The 17,052-nt window shown below is 44.6% G+C and overlaps 1 long non-coding RNA gene across 1 annotated transcript in view; it reads right to left on the reverse strand.

The window, feature by feature from the left end:
• Window positions 1-2,195: 2,195 nt before the first annotated feature.
• The window catches only part of LOC123747604 (uncharacterized), a 90,469-nt gene continuing 75,612 nt past the window's right edge, over window positions 2,196-17,052 (reverse strand). The window contains exon 3 of the long non-coding RNA XR_011231058.1: window positions 2,196-3,242. This is a non-coding gene — a long non-coding RNA (uncharacterized lncRNA). The remainder of the gene's footprint in view (window positions 3,243-17,052) is intronic.

A 17,052-nucleotide genomic window follows, 5' to 3' on the forward strand; every position in this document is an offset into this window, starting at 1 on the left:
TGGACACCATATTTTTGAGTACAGCGATGATTCACTCATTTTATTATATAAATATATCACACTACACACTATTGAATAATATTACTGCAAAAAAACTAAGAAAAATCAATTAGAGACATTGAAATAATTAGGTAATTATCTCTTTGTGGCAACTCTGGCCTGACAGCTGGCGAGCAACAGACCGCCTGGGACGCACTCTGAGTCAGCGCCTGTTTTTTGCCAGACTTCCCCGCCCTATAGCAGGCAATATATGCCACTTACGATTTTTTTTAGTATTTTTCCCATTATCAGTGAACACAAATTAACAGGTTAGGAAGAATTTTTTTTTTTTTTTTGTATGCACCTGTGGGTGTCAAATGGTATATAGCCATGCGCCATTTTAGGGTTAACCTATCCTGTAACGAGCGAGCCGCGTGAATCCGAATAATGTCATCATTAGATTGAGTGAATTGAGTCACAAACAAGCAACAAAGCTCGCAGGACTCAGGGTCAAATGTGTCACCGACCCAACAGGCAACACGACGGAGGCAAAAACAATGAGCATCACCTTAAGACAAAGGGACAGAGCAAGCCTCAAACTTACACAAAGTGAGTGCGAACTCAGGGGTCTCATCCATTGGATCCCGAGTGCCCCAGCGGGGTTTCCCAGGGCCCCTAGACTGGGTCTGCTATGGGTAATCCCAGGCAGGGTACTGCTAACCAGCACCCAAGCTACCAGTCAGCACTGCTAATGCTGAACCCCCGGGACGTGTCCACTCACGAGGGTGAACCTGGGGGTAACACCAAACAAAAACAACCCTAATATAAAGGAGGAGGCACACCAAGGCAGACCCCCCCCCCCCCACCAGGCTAAAAGAAAAAGAAAAACCTCGCAATTGGACATCATACCAAGATGAAAAAGCGCCAGCCACTGTTATAGGTGAAAACTGGGAAGGACAAGGAGGGACAGATGGAACCAAAGTCGAAGTGACTCCCACCCACAAGTTCGTGCCACTAAAACCAAAACGGGCCAGTCTCGGGGCATCTGGGGAAGCAACTAACCAATCACATTGCAGCAACCTAAACCTAGCATGCAATGCAGCTGCTGCCTGCACCCTCATATCATGATCAGTAGCATGGGTGAACTGGAGAATGTACAAACAACAAACGTCACATGACTCTGGGTCAAAAGAATCACTGACCCTACACGCAGCATGGTGGAGGTACAACTGGTGATTGTCACCCTGATACAAGGAGACAGAGCAACTATCAACCTCACACAAAGCGAGAGGGAACTCAAGGGTCGCATCCATCGGACCTCGGAGCCCCTGCGTGGTTTCCCAGGGCCCTTAGCCTTGGTAACAAGCTAAGGGAAGCCGGGCAGGAATCCTGCAAACCGGCACCCAAAACTACCAAGCAAACTTCTAAAAGCTGAACCCCCAGGACGTGTCCACTCACAGAGGACCTAGCAGGGGATACCACAATGAACACAGATATGTATATATAGATACCCTGAATATATATAGGGGCAACCAACCAAAGGCAGACCCACCCACCAGGCAGGAAAACAAAAACAAAAGAAAAACCCTACAAGAGGACAACTTATCCAGGTGGAACAGAGCCGGCTGCATTATAGGTGATAACTAGCTGTGCAGTACCCCACGCTACCAGCGGGGTACGTCATACCAGTGACGAAAACTACCTCCTACCCTGATGCAAACAAGGGCAACAAAAACGCCAGTTGACTCCAAGGGCAGCCAAGTACCGAGCAGTAAAGATACAGCAGAGGTAGATCCCAAGGTGATTTTTGGAAGGTGGCCATAAGCCCCAAAGGCAGTACTTACAAAGCACCGAGGGAAGGCGACCCTAGGTGCATGCAGCCCAAATACTGAAGAATATTACTCCTGGCTTGCACACCACCCTTAGACACAGACCATGCCACAAGGCACAGAAACTGAGACAAATTCAGGAGCCAGATGCATAAGACCTCGCCATTATCACATCGGCCAAGAACTGAAGAGTGGATCGCTGGTGTGAGGGTCTGGGACTCCCCCTTCCCCCTCCCAGGGAGGAGGGTGGTAAGGTAGCACAGACAGCAGCGCAGCAACATGACGACGTCATGCTCATTTGCTAATTTTCGTTTGGGGAGTTCTGTCAACTCGTTCGGATTTCGGTAGCAATATTTTCACCAGAATAGGGGTTTGTTTTGGGGCACCTACCTTTCTGGGTGCCTGTCCTGGTTGATGGCAGACATAGAATGCTCCCAACCACATGGGAGTTTCTATAGGCCATTGCTCCTTGTGCCTCTCTGAGGGAGCCAAGTTCTGGCATGTGGTCCCCGGTAGGCAAGAACTCCATGCACATCGAGTGATTCCAGAAAGCTAATACAGTATATCCATATCAGGCTGGATAGCTTCAGGAAACCAACGGGGCTCCCCCCAGAAAGTTTCCTATATATAAAGTCAACTCTCATCTTGATGTGTCTCCATGTCAAAAGTGTTTATATAGATGGAATACTACACTCTGTTGGGTGAGAACAATGTAACCTTCAGCAGTGTACCTTCACTGAGGTGTGGACTGTCTTGACATTAGGGAAGTGTTCCTGGCACTTCTGGAGCCAATCTTCTACCTTCATGCTGCACTCATCAGCTGTGTCTATGGTTGTATCAAACTCCTGTGGAGTGTTGACTGTGTCGAGGCTCCCCAACATGGCCTGCAGCTGAGTCTTCCCTTCCTCTCCTTGTGTTGTCATATCCACCACACTGGTATCCTCCAGTTCCAAGAGTTTCATTGCTGACTTGTTCTTCTCTACCAGAGCATAGAGTCTGTCCTGGAGCTGGAGGTGGTGAGTCTTCCAGTCCCCCAGCTGACCCCGGTACTCCCCCAGCTGGGACAGTACCTCTTCACAGCTAGTAATGAGGCTGCTGATGATGCTCTTCTGCTCCTGCACCAGGGAACGTAACTTCTTACTGATGCCTCTGGCGGGACCTTCATAAGGTTTTGCTGGCACTACTTCCTCAGTTGATGGCTGGATATTTTTTTAGTTTCCTAACAAAAGCCTCCACAGCATAGCTAATTGGGAACTGAGTGGCAGCTGTGGCAGCATGCTCGGCACGGCAGCTGGGGCAGGTCAGCTGACCATTCTTGATAGCATTGTCAACACACTGGGAGCAGAATGTGTGGCCACATGGCAGTGTACGAGGTCGTAGTTGATTGTTATCATAATCGTTAAAACACACTGAACATTCCTCTGGCTTGTTATCCTGTGGAAAAGAATATTTAGTTATGCTAGATGTATTTACAACAAAAACTAATATTACAGTACTTTATTTACTAATACAAATTACATAATATTTTTATACATGCTTTGCATTAGCTATTTCAGAGCAGGGTTAATATTACTGACAGATTAACACATTCACAGCAAGGCCAATATTTTTTATAAACATATCTCGGAGTATGGGATAATATATTTTGGTAACATATTGCAGCAGCAGGGCTGCTTGTAAGCCATACCCAAGAGTACAGACTAACAAAACCCGTCCTTACTTTATTATGAATAATGGAAGGAAATGTATGTATCGTATGTGATAATGGGGGAAGGATCAAGTATTCTTAGTCTAAGTTGGACAATAAGTACACTGTGGGTTACATCTTAACACATGGGTTTTATTGAACAACTCTGGATTATTTTACACTTACTATGGGAACACACAATTACATTACAGGACTGTTGAGATTGAGTGATACTCTTCACCAAACATAACCATGATGGATAAATTGACTATTGGTCTCACACAAATCTGGGCTTAGTTGATTTGGTGGTGATAAGACCACCAAATCTTATCTATTTGATTTATATACTAAGTACAGAGTATATATATATATATATATATATATATATATATATATATATATATATATATATATATATATATATATATATATATATATATATATATATATATATATATATATATATATATTGTGACGATAATCTCTTTCAAGAGAGATTGAGCCTGCTCTTCCCTTCAAAGTACGTAACAACAACAGATAATATAGAAGATATATCCAGCAAGTATCTCCAAAACGTTTTGCCCAGAGAGCAAAACGTATCCAGCACACCGGCACACCTGCTACCCACCGCCACCATTAACCGGCAAACTGCTTGTCCATTGCCTACCTGTCGCTGATTGGCTGGTGTCCCGTCGCACCTGCCCTCCGCCACAAGTTGATGTCTGGGCTGCAGTGGCCCAGAGTAGTCAGAATATCCCAGTGCTCCTTGCAGTTGACATCTCTCATTGGTAGACTAAGCCTTGGCTTTCGTGTACTAAGGGAGGTGGCAGCTCGAAGCCAATATTCCGGCATCATTATTATTTATTTTGCTATAACTCACTTGTCTTAACATAACTTTTCATTTGCCAGTGATTATTCTTATTATTTTGTTTGTTGACTTGCCTTGTATATTTTATGCTTAATTTTATTCATGTCTTGTTTTTCTAACGTAATTAAAATTTCTTTGTTAAATTTACTTGTGTTTTGTGTGTCTTCCCATTACCTTACCACAGACGAAAGTTCCAGCTTTTTCTGGGTTTTTTTCTTTAATGTGACGAGGCCCTGCCCCTAGCTAGCTTTTGAAACAGCCGAACACCAACGCTTTACCGTCACATAAAGTGGGGGCCTGCCCTAGGAGCTTCACTCAGGTACTGGTGCCAAGTAGTAATTTATGGTAAGCGTATTTGGCTTTGGTAACGTAGCTTTTTACTATTTTTCATATTCAATTTTATTTTTATATGGTGCTGTGTGTATTGTGCATTCCGAGAGTAGCATATGGTGAAGGTGAGACAACTTTGGATTACGTGGTGACTGTAGGCCTCAGTCATTCTCTTAATTGGTCATCTCTCCCTCCGTGTTATTACTCGTGTTTACCATCTTTTGTCCCTAGGATATTTCTCATATTTTCGACAGATCATCATATTGGTACCCTGGTACTGTGGTCTGCCCCCGGGTCAAGTGCACCTAATCTTCTGCAATCTGACAGTAGGAGGATAAAGAGGGCCATAGTTCCTCTAGCACGAACTTTAGTTGCTGAATTGGGACCTCAGCAGCAGTTCTCGTCACCAGTTGACACCTCGCACCCCTACACGTCGGTCAGAGATGATGATACATACATTGCTAGGGAATTAGCTTTCTTTTTCAGAGCACAAAAGTTTGCTAATTCTGTAAGTATCATATTAATTTCAGTGGGAAAAACTTGCTTATGTCCTATAGAGACTCGGCAAGGTATGCCTACATTCTTGGACTACCAATTTTACTTTTGAGGCAATTAACTGTTTCATTTGTTTTAGAAACTCAGTTTCACTTGTTTAGTAGGATTTTCTTGCCCTTATCCTCTTACATGAGTACCGGGTACAAGATTTCCTGCGACCTTGATTTAATTAATCATTTAACATCTTGTAATTAACTTTAATTGTTAAAGATTCCACAGGATAGGTACCAGTTGCCACGTTGTCCTGTTTCTGACATTCACTATATCACAACGGTATATTCGTTGTGCATTTATTTGCTAATTTCACAATGTTTCGTCTCCAAGCTTTCCGTGCAGATCCAGCAGGTGAAATAGGGACTTTAAGTCGTGCCAAGAGGACTGAATTACACACTCTTGCACATGAGTATCAACTAGAAGTTCCCTACCAAACCAACAAAAATGAGATACACAACCTGCTACTGGATCATTTCTTAGAACAAGGTAAGATAGACTCTGAAACTCACGAAACTTACTTTATTGCAGATAAAACTGATTTGGCAACGATGAAACTCAAACTAGAGCTGGCCAAGATTGAACGCGAGCAGCAAAAAGGGAAGCCCTCGAGCAGCAAAGAGAAGCAGCTGCCATACGAAGGGAAGAACAAGAACGTGAAATCACCCTCAAGGAACGTGAGGTTGCAATACTCCGTGAGCGGGAACGAGTACAGCTTGAAACAAAACAACGCCAATTGGAGATGCAACACGAATATGACAAACAATAAGCGACTCTGGCTATGGAGTGTCGTCAACGAGAATTCATGTTGGAAACTTCACACCTCGCTCAACGCCAGCAAGCTACCGCCAATCTTCCCATCAGTTTTAATATATCACATGCAAGTAAGTTAATGCCATCATTTGTAGAAACAGAAGTTGACGTGTTTTTCACCACCTTTGAAACCCTTGCTAATCAACTTAGTTGGCCTGCCGACCAATGGGCCACCCTTCTCAGAGTACATCTCACAGGTAGAGCTGCAGTTACCCTCAGTACTTTGGCGTCTGAGAATGACTACCAGACTCTGAAACAAGCAGTGTTGGATGCCTACCTTCTCTCCACCGAAAGTTATCGAAGGAAATTCCGTGACCACCTGAAGGCAAGTACCACTACCTTTCTCGAGTTTGCTAACACCAAAAGGAGATATTTTATGAAATGGCTGGAAGCAGCACATGTCTCTACCTTTGCAGAACTCGTCAACCTTATGCTAGTTGAAGAATTCTTGAGGCGTGTGCCGCCTCCTGTCCGTCTATATTTAGCAGATAAAGAAGAAATCGACTACCTAAAGTGTGCTAAGTCGGCTGACACAGCCTCATCCACCGGCTGACACCAGAACCATCCTCCAGTAAGAAGTCGTGGTACAGTTACGAGAAAGTGAGTACCGATCAAGCTGGCTCGCAATTGTACTGTAAGTATTGTAGACTATGGACATACCATAGATAAATGCGGTAAGTCTCAATACAAAGGAACCACCGAAACGCCAAAACCTAAACCAACTCCTCCTAAGTCCGGTAAGCCTGCGATGAATGTTGGTGTTCATGTTAATGATCTTTCTCTTTTCAGTAACCACCTGTATACTGGAACTGTCTCTGCCAACAGTTCAAATCCGGAGGGACGTTTCAAATTGAAGATCTTGAGAGACACAGCGGCTCTACAATCGATTATTTTGAAGTCGGCTGTGCCCAACATCGCCTACACCGGAGAAACTGTCTTCATCACTGACCTCACTGCTACCACTCCTTATCCTCTCGCCAGAGTCCACCTGGATTGTCCCTTCGTGAACGGAGAAGTCCAAGTCGCCGTCAGGGAAAAGCCTTTTCCCATGCCTGGAGTGCAACTTCTCCTGGGCAACGACTTGGCAGAAGACCTGCAACGGACCAACCTGATCGTCATGGACAAACCCCAGGTGTGTACCTCTGTGACGGATAATCCTATATTTGAGTATGTTCCAGCAAAGGTTCAAGAGAGTGATGAAGTTTCTCCTCCGGTTTTAGTGACCACCCGTGCACAAGCCGCACGACCACAGCCAGCTGACTCTACTGCTACCGCTGTCCCTCAAGACCCTCAGAAACTACCCCCGAATCTGACCAAGTTGGAGTTCCGTAAGTTACAGAGGGAAGATCTTACTTTGACACCATTATTTTTCCAGGCTGAGACTCAACCCGACAGTATTCCTGAGTTCTTCCTAGAGAACGAATTGCTCTACCGCAGATATAGACCCAGTAAACTGAAGGAGGAGGACGATTGGGCCAACGTCGAACAACTTGTGATTCCTACCAGCCTGCGGCCCACTATTCTACACCTGGCCCACGGAGCACTCTCCCACTACGGATTCAACAAGACCTACCATGGAATCCGTCAAGACTACTACTGGCCAGGTATGGTAAATAGCGTCAAACAGTACGTCAAACAGTGTCATACATGTCAGATGGCAGGTAAACCGAACATCTCTATTCCCAGAGCGCCACTGATTCCCATACAGGTGCCTGCAGAACCTTTCCACAGACTTATTATAGACTGTATTGGTCCTTTACCTTGGACCAGTTCAGGTAACGCCTATATCTTAACCATCCTGTGTCCTACCACCAGATTCCCCATAGCAGTTCCAGTAAAGAACATTACGGCTGCTACGGTTGTGAAGCACTTATTGAAGATCTTCACCCAGTATGGATTTCCCAGGGAGGTTCAGAGCGACTGTGGCACCAACTACACCAGTGATCTCTTCAAAAGGACACTGGAGGAGTTCAACATCAAACAGGTATTGTCCAGCCCCTATCATCCTGCTTCACAGGGTTCTCTTGAGCGTAGTCATCAGACTATTAAAGCACTCCTGAAAAAGTTTTGTAATGAAACCTCTAAGGATTGGGATAAGCAAATAGATTTGATAATGTGCATATATAGAAGTCTTCCCAATGAGTCCCTAGGAGTATCTCCTTATGAGATGCTCTATGGACGTAAGTGCCGTACTCCCCTCAAGGCTTTCAAAGACTCTCTACGTGATGCCACCTTCAGTGAGCATCAGAATGTGCCCCAGTTTCTTCAAAACCTCCAACACATTCTAGAGAGAGTCCACAGTTTTGCCCAAGATAATCTATTGAAAGCACAGGAGATGATGAAGACTCATTACGACCAGACCAGCAAAGTAAGAAAATTTAAGCCGGGAGACTTCGTACTTGCTTACTTTCCTATCCCAGGTTCTCCTTTACAAAACAGGTTTTCAGGACCCTACCGCATCAAGGAGTGCAGAAACAACCATAACTACGTTCTAGAGACTCCAGATAGGCGGCGGAAGACCCAGCTGTGCCACGTCAACCTCCTGAAGCTATATAACGGTACTCCTCCCACTGTCATGCTTAACTACTCTGCTTTTACAGAACCATACATCCACAGTGAGACCTTCCCTGCTTCTCCTCCCGAAAGCACTGACACTGACTCAGCGCTTTCAAATTCAGAAATCCTTACTGATCTTCCCAACCATTTTCAGGACCATAATAGTGCTCCTTTGCCATATTCTAATTCCACTCTCACCTCGTCAGATAAGCCCTTCATCCTCCATGTCGCCGCCAGTGGTACCGGCATCGGGGGTGACCTAGTACAGCAACGATGCGAGGAGAATACACCTGTCAGCGACCACCGCTACACGGAACTACGGAACAATTGGCAAGGAGCTACTCTTCATCATCCTGAATCTCCAGCACTTTACTCCATACCTGAAAAGTGCTCGGTCTACCATCAACACGGACCACACCACCCTACACCTCCTGCAGCAAGCCCACTTCTAAACTTAACGTCTTCTACGATGGGCTTGATAACTGCAGAAATTCAACCTGGAGACCCGCTATACCAGGGGTCTGACAACATCATAGCCGACGCTCTCTCCAGAGTTTATGAAGTAGAAGCAACTCCACCTATTATTCCACCACATGATGACGTACTTCTTCCAGAACCGCAGGCTTCGGGGGAGAGTTGTGACGATAATCTCTTTCAAGAGAGATTGAGCCTGCTCTTCCCTTCAAAGTACGTAACAACAGATAATATAGAAGACATATCCAGCAAGTATCTCCAAAACGTTTTGCCCAGAGAGCAAAACGTATCCAGCACACCGGCACACCTGCTACCCACCGCCACCGTAAACCGGCAAACTGCTTGTCCATTGCCTACCTGTCGCTGATTGGCTGGTGTCCCGTCGCACCTGCCCTCCACCCTCCGCCACAAGTTGATGTCTGGGCTGCAGTGGCCCAGAGTAGTCAGAATATCCCAGTGCTCCGTGCAGTTGGCATCTCTCACTGGTAGACTAAGCCTTGGCTTTCGTGTACTAAGGGAGATGGCAGCTCGAAGCCAATATTCCGGCATCATTATTATTTATTTTGCTATAACTCACTTGTCTTAACGTAACTTTTCATTTGCCAGTGATTATTCTTATTATTTTGTTTGTTGACTTGCCTTGTATATTTTATGCTTAATTTTTATTCATGTCTTGCTTTTCTAACGTAATTAAAATTTCTTTGTTAAATTTACTTGTGTTTTGTGTGTCTTCCCATTACCTTACCACAGACAAAAGTTCCAGCTTTTTCTCTTTTTTTTCTTTAATGTGACGAGGCCCTGCCCCTAGCTTTTGAAACAGCCGAACACCAACGCTTTACCGTCACCAAATCTTATCTATTTGATTTATAAACTAAGTACAGAGTATATATATATATATATATATATATATATATATATATATATATATATATATATATATATATATATATATATATATATATATATATATATATATATAGAGTCCTCACCAGTGACGAGAAAATTGCTCCTCGAAACTCAGCCACAGCACGGGCCCTGCAAAGCAAGCACCCACCCAGAGCCCCTCAAGGCGACAACATCGTTCCGCCATCAGCCGACACCATTTCAGACCCATTAACAGTTGGTGAATCTGAGGTCTACAAAGCAGCCCTTTCTTTTTCACCTGGGTCAGCAGGCGGCTTTACAGGGTTAAAACCTCAACATATCAAGCAAATGTTAAATCCTGCGGTTGGTGATGCTGCACAAGATCTTCTTATGGAACTCACAAGGTTCGTCAACATGTGTCTGGCTGGTGAGATACCTGAGGTCATCAGGCCTCTCTTTTTTGGTGCCTCCCTCTGTGCTCTCAAAAAGAAGGACGAAGGAATCAGGCCAATCGCTGTTGGCAACACTCTTCGACGCCTGATTGCCAAGGCTGCTACGAGGGTTGTCAGCCAGCAAGCGGCTGAATTGCTGAAACCAATCCAGCTAGGATTTGGAATCCCCCAAGGCTGTGAAGCGGCTGCCCATGCAGCACGAGCATACATCACAAACATTTCTGATGAAAAGGCCCTGCTCAAACTGGACTTTAAGAATGCCTTCAACATGGTAAGAAGAGATGCAGTACTTTGTGCCGTACATCGCCATTTCCGGCCCCTCTACCCGTTCATACTATCGTGCTACAGTGGCGAGTCAAAACTGCTCTTTGGTGAACATGAAATCAGATCATGTGAAGGTGTTCAGCAAGGTGATCCTCTTGCTCCCCTTCTTTTCTGCTTAGTCTTAAAAGAAATCACCGAAAGCTTGTCCAGCGAGTTCAACATCTGGTTTTTGGATGATGGCACTATAGCTGGCACCGTAGACCACCTCTTGTCAGATATCAGGAAAATAAGGGAGCAAGAAGTAAGCCTGGGTCTCGTCCTGAACCCTTCCAAGTGTGAAGTAGTCTCCTCCAACCCAGACATCGTAGCTAGAATAAGGTCTGCCTTGCCTGGAGCCCATGTCATTAGGGCCGAGAACAGCACCCTCCTTGGAGCTCCCCTCGGGTCTAACGCCATTGAGGAGATCCTCGACAAGAAAATCGCAGACCTTAGGAGGATGGAAGACAGAATAGGTGACATCGATGCCCACGATGCTTTTTATCTCCTCACCAAATGTCTATCCCTTCCGAGGCTAACCTACTTTCTGAGGTGCGCCCCATCTTACAACAACCCAAAGCTTGACGAGTATGACCTCCTACTGAAGACCATGCTGGAAAAAGTTGTTAACCTCTCTCTCAACGAATGCCAGTGGAAACAAGCCACTCTTCCTGTCAGGCTCGGTGGCTTGGGTGTCCGCACCGCCACCCAAATTGCAGTCCCAGCCTTCCTGTCTTCCTCCTCAGCATCAGATGACCTGGTTAAGGAAATTCTACCTGACACCCTGAGTGATGTAGCGGGGATACAGGACCCCCACTACACGGAATGTGACACGAAATGGGGTGCCATGACAGACCCAGCACTCAGACCAGCCATGCCGAAAGCCAAGAAACAATCCAGTTGGGACAGCCCCATTGTAGACAAAGAAGCCACAGCTTTGCTGGAGGCAGCAACAACCCCCAGTGATCGTGCACGCCTCACAGCTGTGCAGGCTCCCCATGCAGGGGACTTCCTTCTGGCAGTCCCTATGTCTGCGACAGGCACACGTCTTGATCCGCAGGAGCTCCGTATTGCAGTCGCTCTCCGCCTTGCTGCCCCTATCCACACTGTTCACAGGTGTATTTGCGGCGAGGCAGATGCTGACGAATATGGATTGCATGGCCTGCACTGTGGAAAATCGGGTGGTTGGCACACTAGACACGACGAAGTCAACGACATCATTAAAAGAAGCCTTGCCTCTGCTCAGTGTCCAGCGGAGAGAGAGCCCCGCAACCTACTGAACCGTGACTCTGTTAGCTTTGCCGGCCGACCAGACGGAATCACACTGCGTCCGTGGAAGGGTGGCAGGCAGTTAGCATGGGACTATACTTGCGTATCCACCCTGGCAACGACATACATCACCCTCTCTGCCGGCACGGCAGGAGCTGCAGCGACACACAGAGAAAAACAAAAGTCAGTCAAGTACAGGCAATTAGATCAAAGGTACAATTTCGTTCCAATAGGGTCTGAGACCCTAGGCCCATGGGGTGAGAGTGCAAGAAGGTTTCTTAAGGATCTTGGTTCCAAGCTCATTGACACCACAAGAGACCCTAGAGCAGCAAGTTTTCTCTTTCAGCGCCTCAGTGTCGCGATCCAGAGGGGAAATGCCCGCTGCATCCTCGGTTCCTGCCCGGCGTCGGAGGAGTTCGAGGAAATCTACAGCCTCTAGGAAGCGAACTTTTTCTTGTGTCCTCTTAATGTTCATTTTTTGTATAAAATCAGATATGTAACTGTATAACCTTGCATAATAAAGTGTACATCATAATAAAAAAAAAAAGGGGGTGGTAGGAGAAGTGAACACTCTTTCGTATTCAGAGTTAAATGTCAAGTTTTTCCCTGAGTGCTCTGTGTTCCCTTCTCTGAGGCTGTGGGTCCCTATAATTACACCAGTGGTGGTACCCCCCTATATATATATATATATATATATATATATATATATATATATATATATATATATATATATGCGTCTCACACCACACGCCCTCTGAATTGCTGTGGCCCTTCGCCTTGCTGCCCCAATCCACACCAGATATAGGTGTATTTGCGGCGAGGTGGTGGCTGACAGGTACGGCCACCATGGCCTACTCTGCCAAAGCACAGGGGGATGGCACTCGAGGCACAGTGAAGTTAACAACATCATCAAGAGGAGCCTCACCACAGCTGGATGCCCAGCTGAAAGAGAGCCCCGTTACCTAACGCCCGTAACTCTGATGCTCTTATTGGTCGCCCAGATGGTATCACAGTGAACCCCTGGAAGAATGGCAAGCAGTTGGTATGGGACTACACGTGCGTATCAACCCTGGCTAACACCTACATTAACCTCAGTGTTGCACAACCAGGTGGCGCTGCCACCCACAGGGAAGCAGCCAAATCCCGTAAGTATAGAGAACTGGATCACCACTACAATTTTTGCTTCTGAGACACTCGGCGCCTGGGGTAAAAGTGCTACCAGTTTTTTGAAGGAACTGGGTTCTAGGCTCATTGAAACAACAAGGGACCCTAGAGCTGCCAGCTTTCTTTTCCAGCGCCTCAGCGTGGCGATACAGAGGGTAAACACGCACTGCATCCAGGGTTCCTGCCCGCCATCTGAGGAGCTGGAGGAACTCGACAACCTATGATAACCATCTTTGTAACCTATATGTAACTCCTTTTTTGTAACAAGGTTCAAATAAAGCAAATATATATGTGTACATACAAAAGAATGGGGGTGGTAGGAGAAGATAATATTAGTGTTCAGTGAGAGACCACAAGGTCTCCTCTGAATACTTTTTATTTTCTTCTCCGAGGCTATGGGTCCCCACATTGGCACCAGAGGTGGTACCCTCACAAATTTAGATATTATATATATATATATATATATATATATATATATATATATATATATATATATATATATATATATATATATACATATATATATATATATATACATATATATATATATATATATATGTCGTACCTAGTAGCCAGAACTCACTTTTCAGCCTACAATGCAAGGTCCGATTTGCCTAATAAGCCAAGTTTTCATGAATTAATATATTTTGTCTAATTTTTTTCTTATGAAATGATAAAGCAACCCATTTCATTATGTAAGAGGTAAATTTTTTTTTATTGGAGTTAAAATTAACATAGATATATGACCGAACCTAACCAACCCTACCTAACCTAACCTAACCTATCTTTATAGGTTAGGTTATGTTAGGTAGCCGAAAAAGTTAGGTTAGGTTAGGTTGGTTAGGTAGTCGAAAAGCAATTAATTCATGAAAACTTGGCTTATTAGGCAAATCGGGCCTTGCATAGTAGGCTCAGAAGTGAGTTCTGGCTACTAGGTACGACATATATATATATATATATATATATATATATATATATATATATATATATATATATATATATATATATGCAATTAACGATCACAAAACACTGATCACTTTATGTGGAAAATCCAGAGAAATATGAAATAAGGTGAACGTTTCGGCTTGTTAAAGCCTTTGTCAACACCAGACTGACTGGTGTTGACAAATAATAATAATAATATTTAAATAATATTTAATAATAATAATAATATTTAAAATAAACTAATAGGAAACAATTTATTGAGAATAAAGAAAATCACTCGGCCTATTAGGCAAATCGGGCCTTGCATAGTTGGCCGAGAAGTGCATTCTGGCTACTAGGTAGGACATTATAATATATATATATATATATATATATATATTATATAATCTTTGGACAACACCCACCAGTGGGACTCGAACCCAGAAAGCACAACTACCTTCCAGTAGCTGGCATAACTAGTATGCTTTAACCCACTACGCCATCAGACCTTACAAAAGAAGTAGATAGTTCGAGATATATATATCTCAAACATCTCTACCTCCCGAAGGCACCAGATGAGTGAGGGGTCAGTCTGCAATTTTCGTCAAGCCACTGTCAATGTGAGAGAACTCGTGTCCAGCTTATAAGCCTATACTTGCATAAACCACAAGTGAAGATAAACAATCTTTGGACAACACCCACCAGTGGGACTCGAACCCAGAAAGCACAACTACCTTCCAGTAGCTGGCATAACTAGTATGCTTTAACCCACTACGCCATCAGACCTTACAAAAGAAGTAGATAGTTCGAGATATATATATCTCAAACATCTCTACCTCCCGAAGGCACCAGATGAGTGAGGGGTCAGTCTGCAATTTTCGTCAAGCCACTGTCAATGTGAGAGAACTCGTGTCCAGCTTATAAGCCTATACTTGCATAAACCACAAGTGAAGATAAACAATCTTTGGACAACACCCACCAGTGGGACTCGAACCCAGAAAGCACAACTACCTTCCAGTAGCTGGCATAACTAGTATGCTTTAACCCACTACGCCATCAGACCTTACAAAAGAAGTAGATAGTTCGAGATATATATATCTCAAACATCTCTACCTCCCGAAGGCACCAGATGAGTGAGGGGTCAGTCTGCAATTTTCGTCAAGCCACTGTCAATGTGAGAGAACTCGTGTCCAGCTTATAAGCCTATACTTGCATAAACCACAAGTGAAGATAAACAATCTTTGGACAACACCCACCAGTGGGACTCGAACCCAGAAAGCACAACTACCTTCCAGTAGCTGGCATAACTAGTATGCTTTAACCCACTACGCCATCAGACCTTACAAAAGAAGTAGATAGTTCGAGATATATATATCTCAAACATCTCTACCTCCCGAAGGCACCAGATGAGTGAGGGGTCAGTCTGCAATTTTCGTCAAGCCACTGTCAATGTGAGAGAACTCGTGTCCAGCTTATAAGCCTATACTTGCATAAACCACAAGTGAAGATAAACAATCTTTGGACAACACCCACCAGTGGGACTCGAACCCAGAAAGCACAACTACCTTCCAGTAGCTGGCATAACTAGTATGCTTTAACCCACTACGCCATCAGACCTTACAAAAGAAGTAGATAGTTCGAGATATATATATCTCAAACATCTCTACCTCCCGAAGGCACCAGATGAGTGAGGGGTCAGTCTGCAATTTTCGTCAAGCCACTGTCAATGTGAGAGAACTCGTGTCCAGCTTATAAGCCTATACTTGCATAAACCACAAGTGAAGATAAACAATCTTTGGACAACACCCACCAGTGGGACTCGAACCCAGAAAGCACAACTACCTTCCAGTAGCTGGCATAACTAGTATGCTTTAACCCACTACGCCATCAGACCTTACAAAAGAAGTAGATAGTTCGAGATATATATATCTCAAACATCTCTACCTCCCGAAGGCACCAGATGAGTGAGGGGTCAGTCTGCAATTTTCGTCAAGCCACTGTCAATGTGAGAGAACTCGTGTCCAGCTTATAAGCCTATACTTGCATAAACCACAAGTGAAGATAAACAATCTTTGGACAACACCCACCAGTGGGACTCGAACCCAGAAAGCACAACTACCTTCCAGTAGCTGGCATAACTAGTATGCTTTAACCCACTACGCCATCAGACCTTACAAAAGAAGTAGATAGTTCGAGATATATATATCTCAAACATCTCTACCTCCCGAAGGCACCAGATGAGTGAGGGGTCAGTCTGCAATTTTCGTCAAGCCACTGTCAATGTGAGAGAACTCGTGTCCAGCTTATAAGCCTATACTTGCATAAACCACAAGTGAAGATAAACAATCTTTGGACAACACCCACCAGTGGGACTCGAACCCAGAAAGCACAACTACCTTCCAGTAGCTGGCATAACTAGTATGCTTTAACCCACTACGCCATCAGACCTTACAAAAGAAGTAGATAGTTCGAGATATATATATCTCAAACATCTCTACCTCCCGAAGGCACCAGATGAGTGAGGGGTCAGTCTGCAATTTTCGTCAAGCCACTGTCAATGTGAGAGAACTCGTGTCCAGCTTATAAGCCTATACTTGCATAAACCACAAGTGAAGATAAACAATCTTTGGACAACACCCACCAGTGGGACTCGAACCCAGAAAGCACAACTACCTTCCAGTAGCTGGCATAACTAGTATGCTTTAACCCACTACGCCATCAGACCTTACAAAAGAAGTAGATAGTTCGAGATATATATATCTCAAACATCTCTACCTCCCGAAGGCACCAGATGAGTGAGGGGTCAGTCTGCAATTTTCGTCAAGCCACTGTCAATGTGAGAGAACTCGTGTCCAGCTTATAAGCCTATACTTGCATAAACCACAAGTGAAGATAAACAATCTTTGGACAACACCCACCAGTGGGACTCGAACCCAGAAAGCACAACTACCTTCCAGTAGCTGGCATAACTAGTATGCTTTAACCCACTACGCCATC

Source organism: Procambarus clarkii, chromosome 41 (genome assembly GCF_040958095.1).
Source record: "Procambarus clarkii isolate CNS0578487 chromosome 41, FALCON_Pclarkii_2.0, whole genome shotgun sequence".
NCBI lineage: Eukaryota > Metazoa > Arthropoda > Malacostraca > Decapoda > Cambaridae > Procambarus > Procambarus clarkii.